We start from the raw sequence: 14,911 nt of genomic DNA, 5'->3' as shown, positions 1-14,911 counted from the left end.
AAGAAGAAGTGACAGGTTTTGACAGTGGTGTTAATATGATCAGAGAAGGAGAGAGAGGAGTCAAAGATTACCCCAGACAGCGAGCTGAGTTGACAGGATTAATGAGCATGCCATCAATAGAGATAGTAAATAGGGGAGTAGGACCAGGCTTAGGTGGAAAGATGATAAGTTCAGTTTTTGTTAGGTTGAGTTTGAGGTGGCGCTGGTTCATCCAATTTGAGATAGCCAGGAGGCAGTTAGAGATCTGAGCCTCTGTTTCAGCTGTTAATGAAGGGGTGGATAAATATATTTGGGTATCATCAGCATACAGATGATAATTAAAGCCAAATGAATGGATGAGATCTCCCAAAGACAGAGTGTACAGGGAGAACAACAGCAGACAAAGTACAGAGCCTTGCGGCACCCCCACAATAAGTGGAACTGGAGATGAGGTTTTGTTATCATAGGAGACTGAATGATCGGTTGCAGCCTGGTTACGGATGCCAAGCGAATAGAGAATCTGCATCAGGAGAGAGTGATCAACTGTATCAAATGCAGATGATATGTCAAGGAGGAGAAGGATGGAGAAGTGACCTTTGGCTTTGTCCTTAGACAAACACAGAGAGTAGTGCTACACAATCAATCTCATCGCTTTTTGTAGCGTCGGGTACCGGCTGTGACTCTGTCTGCCCAGGTCCAGTTCCAATTCCAATACAAATTTCAGCACCACTCCAGTATAGGGAAAAATAATTTATTTGTGCAAGAGAAGCAACGTTTCGGGCATAACCAGCCCGAAAGCTCGATAAAGGGTTGGTTATGCTTCACTTGCACAAATAAATTATTTTTTCACTATACCGAAGTGCTGCTGAAATATGTATTTGAATTTATACTTGTCCTTAGAGACACTAACCAATGGCAGTCCTGATTTTTTTTAAACTTACTTCCTCTTCACACCATATGATAACTGCAGCAGATTAATATCAGCGTAATGGATATGGGGTTACTTTAATGCAAATCCCAGTTCTGTGTATGCAATTCTGTTGTGCTCTATCTGGAAACTCTGCTGCTCAGGAATAAGACCCCAAAGTATTGAAATCAGATGGGACTCACGCTGCAAAACGTGTTTACTTTTGATTATTAAGATCTCCACACAACGTTTCTGGGGTCAACCCCCTTTCGAACCCCTTGAGAAAGGGGGTCGACCCCCGAAATGATGTGTGGAGATCTCGATAAATCAAAAGTAAGCGCATTTTGCAGCGTGAGCCATCTGATTTCAATAATTGTGGATATGGGGTTAGTTGACATTACTGATGATAAATTTATATATCATAACACCGTTTTATCCTTTTTCCCCTACTTTTTTTCTTACCTTTTCCAATTTTCTTTTATAAACAAAACCCAAAGTGTATAGCTGATATGTCACAGACAAACAGAAGGATGGTGCAAAGTACAAGGAAATGCTCTAGCGCTACCATGTGAACCATGTTTTCACACTTCGTCCCAGTTGAACTTATTCTGTGGATAATACTTGAAAAGGGGCTTTGCCCTAAACATGTTGTGTTAATAAATGGTTTGCAGTTAATCTGCTAGTGCCTGGCTCTACTACTTTCTACTTTGAACTTGTTCTGAGGCGCTTCTAGAAGTGCTCCTAGAACGGAGAGCAAATAGTTGCATTTTTCTGTGTATAAAGATATGAGTGTCCCTTGACTGGTCCCTAACTTTCATACGATTCAGAACATGGATTCAGAGCCCAGGGGTACTCGAGTTGATGTGGTACGCTTACTCCTTGCTAATGGCATGTGCACATAGAAGTGTTGCCCTCTGCGCCCAATTTTTAAACTGGTTGCAGTGCACAGTAGCAGTACTCTAATCACTATACACAATGATTAGTGCATGGGGCCAAAATGTTGTAGCTTTTGTGCCCAGCCCTTACAAACTTGCCATTGTGAGTTAGGGTTGCCATAAACCTGCTAATCCTTTAGGGCTAGTCCACACGGGGAGATAGCGACGCCTGTGCTAACCACACGAGGCGATGCGCTTTTCAACAGTCGCCTGAAAAAGCCTGGCGAGGCATTTTCAGGCGACTGTTGAAAAGCGCATCGCCTCGTGTGGTTAGCACAGGCGTTTTTACATAGGCGCCCATACAAAACTGTCGCCTGCACCGGTCGCGGCGACTGTCGCGGCGCTTTGTCGCCGCGACCGCAAACGCGTCGCTATCTCCCCGTGTGGACTAGCCCTTACTGTGTGCAGTGATTGGCTTATGTGCTGAACAAATGGCTACCATACGTACATGTATGGCCACCTTTCCACCTTGAGAATTTAACTTAAAGGTGAACCACTCCTTTAAATAGGCAAATACACTAATTAAAAGAGGTATCTAACTACTGTTGACCATATAGTATTTATAAATAGATACATAAGGTATGCCACAGTGTCTACACTCATAACCAAATAATTGGTCCTGTACTCCTATATTAAATGAAATTAATTTAATCTCTACTGTTCTTCCCATCTTCCTTCTTGTTTACACTTTCTGTTTCTCCCACTATCTCTACTTCCTCTTTTACTATTTGCTTCTCTGGTTTCATTTTCCATTCTGTATCCCAGCCTCCTATACTCCAGTATGATCTCCTAATGTGTTTTTCTATGTTTCCCATCACCTTGTCCTCTTCCTTCTCTCTCCACCTTTACCTTTTTCTCTTTACAATACCCCAGGGTCCTTAAATTAAATATTCTGACCTGTATAACCATGTGGGACTTTCAGATGCTATTAATATAAACTATAAACCATTCCCTCTGGTCAGCATCTTAGTTTTCCTTTGCATCCTTCGCAGCAGCACAACTGAGATTTAATTCTGCCTTTAAAGATAGGACAGTTAGACACCTCCAAATCATTAAGCTCCACATAAAACCTCCCCCTCTTCCCCCATTCGTCATTGTTTTTTTCTGTCCTACTGGACAGGATAGGATAGTTAGTGAGATAACCTCCTACTGCAAAGCGGATGAGCATTTCCAAGGAGATACTGCCGGAAGTTTTTGCTATATATTTTTTATTTAAAAAAAAGGGGGGAGGGACATGGGTGGATTTTCACTAAGGCTTGGGGAGGCTAAGCCTCCCCAAATCTCCCTGTTTGCATTAAAAGAAAAAATTGAAAGAAATTTATTTAAAAACAAAAAACCTATTGCCTTACTGAGTTGGGTGACTTGCACTATGCAGTTGAAAAGAACGTTTGTATCCAGCTCTTATTCGGAAGGTTGCCTGCCTCCCACTTAAAGTTATAGCTTTTATAAACTGCTCGCAAACCGAGGCAGGCAGGGAGTCAGACGCTACGTTTAGAAGCCGGGTGAAGAGGTGACGTCACGGATCACAGACGTCGGCTTTTAGACATTCCTAAGCACGTTGCGGTCTCTGGAGTTTGTATGAAGGACTGTGAGCTGCTGAGCTGATCCTTGCCTTTCTGTTTTTGTCTGGTATGTGTTACAATTTCCAAATATTGCATTCTATGGTTTCTGGGGCAATATGGAGTGCAAAACAGTAGGGCTGCAGGTGTCAAACTATTGTCCAGGAAGGGGCAGGTGTCAGGTTTTTTTCTACTTAACAAACTTAAATCCAAACTTATATACAAAGTATAACCGATTACATGGGATGGAACAAGTAAGTACTATATTTAATTTGGTTGGGTTTTTATCTTATGCCTTACAATTACCCATAGTTTATCTGTTATCAGACACCATTATATGCAGAAATACAGTAATCAGTTAATTACTGATGCTGCTCTCTTGCAAATAACAATGGAGAACACAATCCCCCTTTCACCTGTCAGTGAATGAAAAGCATTATGTTGGATTATGGGGCAACAGGGTCGGACTGGAGCCTCGTGGTCCCACCTGGGCTACAAAACATCGGGCCCTCCTGGCAGTCCCGGGGGCCCCATCCTAACCTCTAAACTCCCGGCCTGTGCATGCATGAAAAATGCAGCGCTGCGGCACAACAGCTGGTCAGTCAGGGGAGCAGGTCTGGGCCAGTGGGAGCCCAGTCGGCCACCGGCCCAGTCCGACCCTGTGGGCAAATCTTGGAGCCTAACAGTGCCAGACCAAGAGGGAAGCATGGCAAAGGAAAGCTTGTGCAAGCTGGGGGGGGGGTGTTGGCTGATTCAGTAGAAGTCCAGATTCCTCCACTTGTTGCTGAGAAACTTGAAACCAGTGATTCTCCAGGACCCTGAACTAGGGAGTACCTCTTCTGCTAACCCCTAGTTGTGATACTGGTGTCAAGGTCTGTCACCTGGACAGAGGATAACATTTTTCAAAATAGAAGAGGAGAAAATAAAAGCTAAAAAAGAAAAATAAGTAATAAAAACATTAAAATTGTACATGCAAGCAGTCTGTTTCTTGGTTGCCATGGCAGAGACCTACGGCGACCAGAGTGCAAGCTAGGAAAGAAAATGAAAGAATGCTTAAAATAATCTTTCTAGAACTTACAAAAAGTTACCTTAAAAGTAAACTTCCCTTTTAAATCAACCATGTGATTTGAATGGGACAATTATACAGCCATTCAAATTAGACAACCATTCAATTGGTAGTTATTAAAGGGTATCTAAATCCAAAAATAAATTTAGCCATGGTGCTTCTCTGTGTATTTTTGCCATTCAAATTAGACAACCATTCAATTGGTAGTTATTAAAGGGTATCTAAACCCAAAAATAAACTTAGCCATGGTGCTTCTCTGTGTATTTTTGCATTTTACAATCATTTTATTTTTTTAGTAGTTGCTGAGATATTTGCATTTTCAGACAAACACCAGTCATTTGTCTCAACATAGTCAGCAACCAAAGGGTTAACTGAATGTAGTAAGTACATAAGAAACTGCATAGGCAGTTGTAGTCCCTGAAAGTTAAAAAGAGCTTCATAGAGAGCTGCTGAGCTGAAGCCAGTTGTTAAGCAGTTCAACTGTATACAACTTCTAAAATCTCAGAAACAAATAAAAATACAAAATGGAAGTAAATTGCGAAAGCCAGAGGACCAGTCTGATGGCTTTTTACAGTTAATTTTTGCCATGTATGGCCATCTTTAGCCTCCCCAAATGAAAAAATCACCCTCCGCCTATGGGGGGGAAGTAAAAGAAATAATAAATAAGTTTTTTTGTGCTTACCTACTTAGATGTCAAGCCCAGGGGAGAGCCAGGGGCCTAAAAAAAGGACACGGAAAAGCAAACATATTGTTTGTAGAGAGTGTGAGGCACCCCTACCTGATAATTACCAGAGGGTAGACCAGCTCTCTGTATCCACGATTAGCATGATAAAACAACTTATTCAAGAGTCCTTGCAGGAAGTGGGACATCAGAGTGTGTCCAAAAAATTTTCTGCTCATCAAGATTCTGGCACAGGTCCTGAAGGGGATCTAGTCATACTGGATGAAGTCGGTTCATCCTCTTCGGAGGAAGAGGCGGAATTGGCCCTTTTCCAGACGGAAAAAGTGGCAAAATTAATAAAGGCTGTCAGAGCAGAAATTGAAGTTTCTGGAGGAGAATCTCAGCCGAAGGACCCAGAGGGGGACCTGAAAGGCTGTGTGAAGAATAAGACTTTCCCGGTACATCCACTTATAAAGGAACTGATGAAGATGGAATGGAAAAACCCAGAAAAAGCCCCAGTCTTGAATAAGAGGTTTAAACTCTTGTATCCTGTAGATCAGGGGGAAACATATGAATGGGAAGCGCCACCTAAAGTTGACGTAGCAGTAGCCCGTTTCTCCAAGAGAACAGTGATTCCTGTGGAAGATGGTTCAAGCCTCAAGGAGGCTATGGATCGCAAAGCAGAAACATCTCTAAGGAGGATTTATTCAGGGGCAGCAGCACAGTGTAAGCCTGCAGTGGCTTCTACATCAGTCTCCAGAGCACTCAGGGCATGGATCATGCAGTTGGAAGAGGATGTGGAAGGGAAAGTCCCAAGAGAGGAAATACTAAAATCCCTCTAGGAGATTAAGATGGCGACAGATTTTTTATGCGATGCCTCAGTTCAGAACCTTTGGTTGGCAGCAAGGATTATGGGGCTCTCTACCATAGCTAGAAGGGCCATTTGGTTAAAACCTTGGGAAGCAGATGTTACATCAAAAAATAATTTATGTAATTTGGAGTTTCAGCCCAGTCATCTTTTTGGGAAACAATTAGACGATCTTATGGAGACAAGGTCAAGGGTGCACCAAGGGTGTTCACAAAGATCGTAGCATCTGTAGTGGCTGTAATAAGAGCGGAAGGTATCGTCATAGTACCATATCTAGACGATTGGTGGCTCAGAGCGGTGTCAGAGAGCCTGTTGAAGAAACATCTAGACAGAGTTCTAGATCTCCTTCAGTTTCTAGGTTGGGTAGTGAATACCCAAAAGTCATATTTACAACCAAACAGAAAGAAGCAATTCTTGTGGTTCATCATAGACTCAGAGGAGATGACATTATTATTCCCAGGAAAGGCGGATAAGATTAATAACCCAGGTCAAGAGATTGAGAGAACCAGTACCTGTTTCTGCCAGAAAAGTGATGAAGGTTCTAGGACTAATGTCATCAGTCATAGAAGTGGTACCTTGGGCCCGTCTTCATATGAGGATATTATAACAAGAGCTTCTGAGGAAATGGGACAGAAAGATCAGGTCCCTGGACAAGTCATGGATTGAAACATGAAACCAGATCCCAACTCAGATGGTGGCTACAGACTGTAGCTCTAAAGGAAGGCAAATCACTACTTCAGAGGAATTGGTTAGTACTAACGACAGATGCATCCAGCAAAGGATGGGGAGCCCATCTAAGAGATCACTGGATCCAGGGGAGATGGTCCATAATGGAGAGGACTTTATCTTTAAACTTCAGGGAGTTGAAAGCTCCCTGAAGATTTGGCATTAATAAGCTTTCAGAAGTTTGTTGTGGGGAGATCTGTAAAGGTCCAGACAGACAATGCTACGGCCGTCTCCTATATAAATCGGCAGGGGGGGGATCAGGTCCCCTCTATTACTGAGAGAGTCCCTGAAGATGCTTTACTGGGCAGAGAACAACCTTTTTCAAATCATGGCAGTCCACATAAAAGGGGTGGACAATGTATGGGCGGATCGCATCAGCAGGGATATGATACTACCGGGGAATGGTCCCTGAAGTTTTCAGTATTCCAGCAAGTTACAAGGAAGTTTGGACTTCCACAGATAGATCTGATAGCAACGAAAAAGAATGCCACACTTCACAGGTTTCATTCTCTGTTTGCCCAGGATGCTCGAGAGAGAGGCTGGATGCAATGTCAGTGACGTGGGATTACAGACTGGCCTATATTTTTCCTCCTTTTCCGATGATAGGCAAGGTCCTAAGGAAGATAAGAGAGAATCAGGCAAAAGTAATTGCAATAATTCCTTGTTGGCCCAAGAGAGCTTGGTTTTCCCTACTCATGCAAATGAGTCACGGAGAATTTTGGGTTCTCCCACAGGTCAAGGACTTGCTATCTCAGGGCAAATACCTGTACAAGGATTTGGAGAAGTTGCACTTGACAGCATGGAATTTGACAGGCCCTTATTGACACAATATGGTCTTTCTCACCAGGTGGTTGAAACCATGCTACAGTCTAGAAAACCTTCAACAAATAAGGCATATGCAAGAATACAAAAAACCTTTAACAGATGGTGTGGGGAGAACAAAGCATCTCCCAGGACCCCTTCTGTACAGAAAGTATTAGATTTTCTTCAACAAGGTTTTGACAAGGGATTAAGACCTGGAACAATTAGAGCACATGTTTCAGCGATCTCAGCTTTCACAGGGATTGCTTTTGGATCTAATCCCTTGGTGACATGTTTTATAAGAGCCCTGTGGAAAATTCATCCTCCTTTTAAGGAGCCAGTATCGAGTTGGAATTTAAATGTGGTGCTAAAGGGGCTATGTAATGCTCCATTTGAGCCTATTGAGGAAGCTGACATCAAGATGCTGTCTATGAAGTTGACTTTATAGTTGGCAATTACCTCTGCAAGGAGAGTTAGTGAATTGGGGGCTCTCTCTATCAAAGAGACTTATCTTCTTTTCTTGGGAAACAGGGTAGTGTTGAGAACGGTTCCACAAGTTCTAATATTAATCAATAAGCTTCATTCCCTGTATGTGGCAAGAGCGTTGGAAAATTATTTAAGGAAAGTCAGTTCCTTTAGGAAATCGGAAAATTAATTGATCAATTTTTCAGGTCGAACAAAGGGCAATAAAGCTTCCAAATTCACGATTTCCAGATGGATTCGAGATGCTATACATGTATGTTATGAGTCAGCAGGCCTTCCAGCTCCGATTTTCATTAAAGCACATTCCACCAGGGCGGTGGCCACATCAAGGGCAGAAAGGAGTCCGGTTTCAGCTGAACAAATTTGCAAAGCAGCAACATGGAGTAGCCTGCATACTTTTTCAAAACATTATAGGCTTGACATCTGGGCTTCAAAGGAAGCAGATTTTGGCAGAAAAATTCTTCGTTCGCCGATGTCTGAAAGTTCTCTCCCCGAATAGTAGAATTACTTTCTATGTCTCAGATGTGCTGCTGTGAAGGATGCAAAGGAAATAGGAAATTTGTTCTTACAGTAATTTCTGTTTCCTTTGGATCCAAGCAGCAGCAATAATTCCCACCTTCTGTTCAATAAATGTTTAAATTACCATATGTGTTACTTTTTATGACAATGACGAATGGGGGAAGAGGGGGAGGTTTTATGGGGAGCTTAATGATTTGGAGGTGTGTCTAACTGTCCTATCTTTAAAGGCAGAATTAAATCTCAGATGTGCTGCTGCTTGGATCCAAAGGAAAGAGAAATTACGGTAAGAACAAATTTCCTATTTCCTGTCACTCACAATGATCTACTTCACTCATTGGACAAGTGGGCAAAACTTGTAAGACATAAGGAAGGATTGTCACAAGCAAGCACTAAGCAGCAGCAAGGAATTATGAGGCTTGTATCAATAGAAGCCACAAGACCTAAAGCAATGCCAGCCAAATTCATGATTGAGGGCTTCCAGTCTATATCACCCAACTGCTGAATTTTTTAAAAACTTAGAGGAAACCTTTTAATATCTACTGTGAGCAATTCTAAAAAGTCATACTTGTATCTCCTGTGCTTCACCAATGAAAACTAAATTATAAACTCCAAAAAGTAGGCAAATATCTGACAATTCTTTATTAGACAACTGATTTAGAAGTGCTGCCTTTTATAAAGAAGAAAACCAGTCCACTCACTTTGCAAAGGAACTTATCCTATTTATTAGACAGAAACTAGCAGAATGTTTACTCTTCGTTGTATATTATTATCAGGAATCGTCCCTATAAATATAAGGTGTGAAATGGTAAAATATTTGGCAGAATACAATACTAAATAGTGCAAAAATCTAAATTTTTTTGTGATTCACAATATTTCAGCAAAAGGTAATACAACCAGGGATTTTGATTTGGCCAAACCTTAAGAAAAATGAATACTATGACCAAGTCAAATCCTTGGCCACATACCTAAATAAAATCAGAAGTAACATGTACATGTATGGGACCGGTTATCTAGACCTGGGTTTTCTGGATAACGGATCTTATCTTAATTTTGATCTTCATACCTTAAGTCTTCTAGAAAATCATGTAAACATTAAATAAACCCAACAGGCTGGTTTTGCATCCAATAAGGATTTATAACTTAGTTTGGATCAAGTATGAGGTACTGTTTTATTATTACAGAGAATAAGGAAACAATTTTTTAAAGATGTGGATTATTTGGATAAAATTAAGTCTATGGGAGACTGCCTTTCCGTGGATATGATGAACTTCACAGATTTTGTTTAATGAATTTGCTTAAGAACCAGACAGTTATTACGAGTAATGACAGTATTCTGATAGGTCATCTTCTAGAGTCACCTCTCAGTCAACTAACCTGCAATAACCATTCTTATCTTCATGAATATCCAGGTATTGCTGCCACCTAATGGTAACAAGACAGCCATGCAGCCTTGGTATTTAGCATAACCGTGCTATCTATATAAATTGGTTGCACTTCTGTACCCTCTGGTGGTTAAAAAGAAAGCAGGGGATCTTTTTTTAACATAGAAATGATCAAACCAGAGGCCACACTTTGAACTTGAAGAACCAAACTTTCATTTGAAGCAGCGACAATGGAGAGGGCGGTGAGGTTGCGATAGCAGATTTCATTAATACCTTTAAGATTGGCTTCGATAACTTCTTAGACACAATTTTAGTAATGATAGTTGGTGCTAAAGTAATTAGAGAATGTTAGGGGGTTATTTATCAAAGATCAAGTTGTGTTTTTCAAAAAATTTGAGTTTTCAAGGGCAATTTTTCGAGATTTAAAAAAACGATTTTATTTGGAGATTTATTACGTCCCAAAGTTGCAAAATGCTTGCATCCGAATATACTCCAGCTAAAACATGTCGAGGTCATGTAGAAGACAATGGCAGAGATCCCTTAAACTATTTGAAGATGTTTTTAGCCTTCATTATTTGAGGGGGGTTTTCTGTGGTTTGCACTCGAAAACAATCAATTTGAGCTATTTGAGTATTTTTTTTCGCTGATTACTTAATTCGAGTATTCAAGTTTTTCCTCCCGATTGCATTAATGAGTTTTTTAGATTCAAGTTTTTTCATAAATAAGCAAATTATTCCAGTTTTGAGTTTATTCCAGGTAGGTAAAACCTCACAAACTCTATAAAAACTTAATAAATATTCTCCTTATGTACTTGCATAGTAATAGAACCCATTCCTGTACAATACTGTCCAAGCCTCCTATTCAACCTGATTATACTATAATAATAATTTAAATATGTACATACCTGCAGTGGATCCTCCATGCCAGCAACAATGAACTTACTACTATGACTACGATTTGCTATAAACTGCCCATCTTAGTCTAGTGAAACATTTCAACAATGTCCCATCCTGGTTTGTGCTAATAGTTTATTCTGTGTCCCAGTCCATCTGACCTTGTAACTACCTCTTTCTCCCAAGTTCATTGATAGTTTCTCTTGATATTTACTATTTGGTAGTCAAATTTATTATTGACTGTTGTCATTGCAGAGATGGTACTGCCTTATCTGCAGCCATCTTTTCATGTTAGAGCTAACAATAGTCTATTCAGTAGCTGCAAATAAGTTTGTTGGCTGAAAAGAGGTATAATAGAAACTGGAGCCAAGTGAAACTTCACTGGCATACCTTGGCAAAGGATATTATATGCAGATAAATAAAGCTGTCTGCACATAACTTAAAACCATGTACTGAACAGTTATACAAACCTGGTCAATTATTAGATTACTTACAGGCCCGGACTAGCACTCTGTACATTCAGGCAAATGCAAGAGGAGTTGCTGTAAAATGCCATTGACAGTCCTTTTTATGGGGCTTGTAGGGGGGGCTATTTGGGCCCCATCAATATGAAATGCCATGGATTATTTTAAGTATTTTAAGTATTAGGACCTGTATTAGTTATTCTTTTACAGGGTAAAGAAGATTAGGAAAGTGTCCCGCAGGCAGAAGTTAAAATCAAAAAACTTTATTTAAGCTATTTTAAAGTGACTGACAAAAAAATACTTTTTAAAATATGATAAATAAAAATATGTAAATTAAAAGTTACCTATAGGTCATGCTGACGTTTTTTGCGTAGAGGTTTGTTTTTGTAAGTGATTTTTAGTCGAAGTTCCTAAACCTGACTGTTTTGCCAACCCGACTGTCCCATCTCAGCCTGTCAGTTAAAGTTTCTAACGGTAGAGTCCTGCGCATTTTTTGGGAGCTGTACCTGCAACCCGCAACACGCATTCTTACCCACTTGGAACCGCTACCCGACCCGCAAGTACCTTATCAGCAACCCAGATCCGCTGACCATCAAGAATCAGGAAGTGGGACTTCCGGGGGACGGACCCACAAGATGGCCGCATTTTACTGAGCTCCTGCGCCAGCGCTCGGATTCTGGCTTACTCTCCGCCGCTTCTCCTCACCATCGAGGTTCTTTCATAGCGGCTGATCGCAGGATAACAGAGGGGTAAAGAGCAGTTCTCCATCGGCCGGCTTCTCCTCACCTGCAGCCCCGGAAGACGGCACATTCACCACGTGGACCCGGGCTGCCGCGCTGCCCCCATCTCACTTGCGCCTCTCAGGCGGACATTCAGGCGTGACGATCGCCTCTTTGGGAGGGCAGTGCTGGCCACGGGAGGGCGGATTACCTTCGGCACCTGATCAGCCGGCACAAGTAACGCAGCAGCCCGACGCGGGCCTCAGCCACGTGGCCGCCTGTATATACTGCCACGCATCGCCATTTCATACACAGGCACAGTGAGTACAGCGACATACAGGGGTAACCACAGGACTGTACCATTTATTGGCTAAGCGATACTTTTCCCCCACTAGTGGGGACCACCATTCCCCTACGGCTATCCTTATTTCCAAGCCTGGCCTCTCATTTGGCGATAACGTTTCCTTCTACTACTGGGAACTGTATTAGGCCACTTTTTATTTGATATTGATGCTGAAGGACCACCGTGGGGGTTACACCAACCAGCCCTGTTCGTTACTGCCTACATCTCCTGACTTTATTAAGTACATTTTGGCACTGCTGTACAAGTCTCGGCCTTTACTCCACACTCTGTGTACTTTTGCTCTGTGCCCATACGCCAGCCATCTGTTTTGCAAATATTTAAAAGGTGAACGACCTTCTCGCTTTACCCTTACTCTCTTTCTACAATATGTGACGAACTAGATGGACTCTATTTTACCCACCGCCTAACAGCTATGTCTACATGATGTGATATTTTTATACATCTATTCAGTGGGGATTGCCGATCTAACTGCTATTGTTGGCTTTTCCTGTGTCACGTCAAGGCTTTCAATCCCTGTTAACCATACTATGGAAAAATTCTTGGGTACAACTCCCACTATGCCGCCGAAAGCAGCTAAAGCCAAACCAAAAGAGAACAAAAAAGATGCTCCTTCCGTCTCTACTGATGTGGACCCCTCCTATCCCCCCTCCACTTTACAGATCCAAACTCAAGAACTTCTCTCCGCTCTGGGACCTTTACTAGACCAAAAACTTGAGGGTCTTAAAGAGTCGGTAACGGAGGTCCTACACCAGCTTACGACCCATTCTCAACGGATGACAGAAGCTTAACAACGGATCTCTGACCTGGAGGATAGCCTAGAAAAGGCCCAAACAACTCTGGACACACAACAACGTGAAATTACGATACTGGCAGAGAAAGTTGACGACTTGGAGAACAGGAGTCGGAGGAACAACTTGCGGCTGGTGGGAGTCCCGGAAGCTGTAAAGGGATCCGACCTGGAACTTTTACTGACTGTCAAGTTGCCAGAATTGCTACATATGGAACAGTCACTTCTTCCTTACCAGATTGAACGTTTTCATCGAATCGGGCCTCCCCCTACGAAAGATGTTACTAGACCTAGACAGGTCATATTTAAGCTTCTAAACTACGTAGACAAAATGAACATCCTTGCAGCTTATAGAAAGATAAAGACTCTTTCCTATGATAGCCACAAATTGCTCTTATTTCAAGATTTTTCCGCCTCAGTGGCAGCAAAACGTAAAGAATTTAGCCCTCTCTGCAGAATGCTTTTCTCGTCAGGACACAAATTTGCCTTGTTGTTCCCGGCCAAGCTCAAAATAATTAATAAAGATGATGGTCAGCCAACATTTTTTGAGGACCCTGTCCAAGCCATGTCCTATTACATTAAGCTTTCCCAAGCAGCTGGACCGCAAGCTCAAGACACCTGACCGCCTTTTCAACGAATGCTTTGGTCCTACTGGAGCTGTCGGGTCTGGCTCCTTTCTGGAATTTGTGGTATCACTGTTTCTAGAATTTTTTCTGACGAGATATATCTTGTTTCCGCAATTTTTGCATTGTGAAAGACACTATTTCGTAGCTTTTTTCAGTCTTTTCAATGGGTATTTGATATGTTGACTGTATGTTATGGTTGTCATGTACTTTATTTTTCATTTGTGTATTGTTATTTTGGTTTTACTTACTTACTTCACATTATGCTCTGACTTCTGATAGAAGATCTTGTTATTTTTGGGATCCTTTTTTCCTTAGGCCCCGTACTTTTGGGATGTGGTCTGCTCGCTGGGACAGACTCTCCCCCACCCACAATTGCCGTTCTTTCATACTCCACCACAAGGCAGGTATAGGGTAAATTATCATGGCTGACACACCTATGCCCTCACCAGACCCTCTGAAAGCGATTTCACACTTAAAAGTGATTTCGTGGAATGTAGACGGGCTTAATACTCCAATGAAAAGACGTAAGGTACTAGACCGACTACGCAGAGAAAAAGCAGATATTATGTTACTACAGGAGACTCATTGGAAATCTCAAGATAAAATACCTCTTAGGGCACACTGGCTCCAAACAGTTTTGGCAGCATCCTATAGAACCAAATCTCAAGGGGTTGCGATTTTACTCCACAAATCTATACACTGTTCAGTTCTGAGAACTCTTAGCGACAAGAGGGGTCGATACTTGATAGCCAATATAGAGATTCAAAATGTACAGTATACTATTGTTAACATTTACGCTCCTAACACCGATAATAAATTTTTTTTTACAGATGTTTTGCAGAAGCTTGACTCCTGGGGGGCGACTAACCTTATCCTGGGCGGCGATGCCAATGTACTTTGGGACTCTTACATGGATAAATCCGGTAAACCTACCTCACACAATGACACGAAGGCCAAACCTTTACATACTCTATGTGAACTCTTACACCTCTATGACTCCTATCGCCATCTACATCCCACCACCAAAGACTACACCTTTTACTCAGGAGTTCATGGAACTCATTCTAGGATAGATTACATCTTTGTCTCACAGACGCTGCTGCCTCTCCTAACTACGGCTGCAATATCCCCCATAGATATCTCTGATCATGCTCTGATCTCAATACACCTCA

The sequence above is a fragment of the Xenopus laevis genome, chromosome 2L, assembly GCF_017654675.1.
Source record: "Xenopus laevis strain J_2021 chromosome 2L, Xenopus_laevis_v10.1, whole genome shotgun sequence".
In the NCBI taxonomy this organism is placed as follows: Eukaryota; Metazoa; Chordata; class Amphibia; order Anura; family Pipidae; genus Xenopus; species Xenopus laevis.
This window is presented reverse-complemented; position numbering follows the sequence as displayed.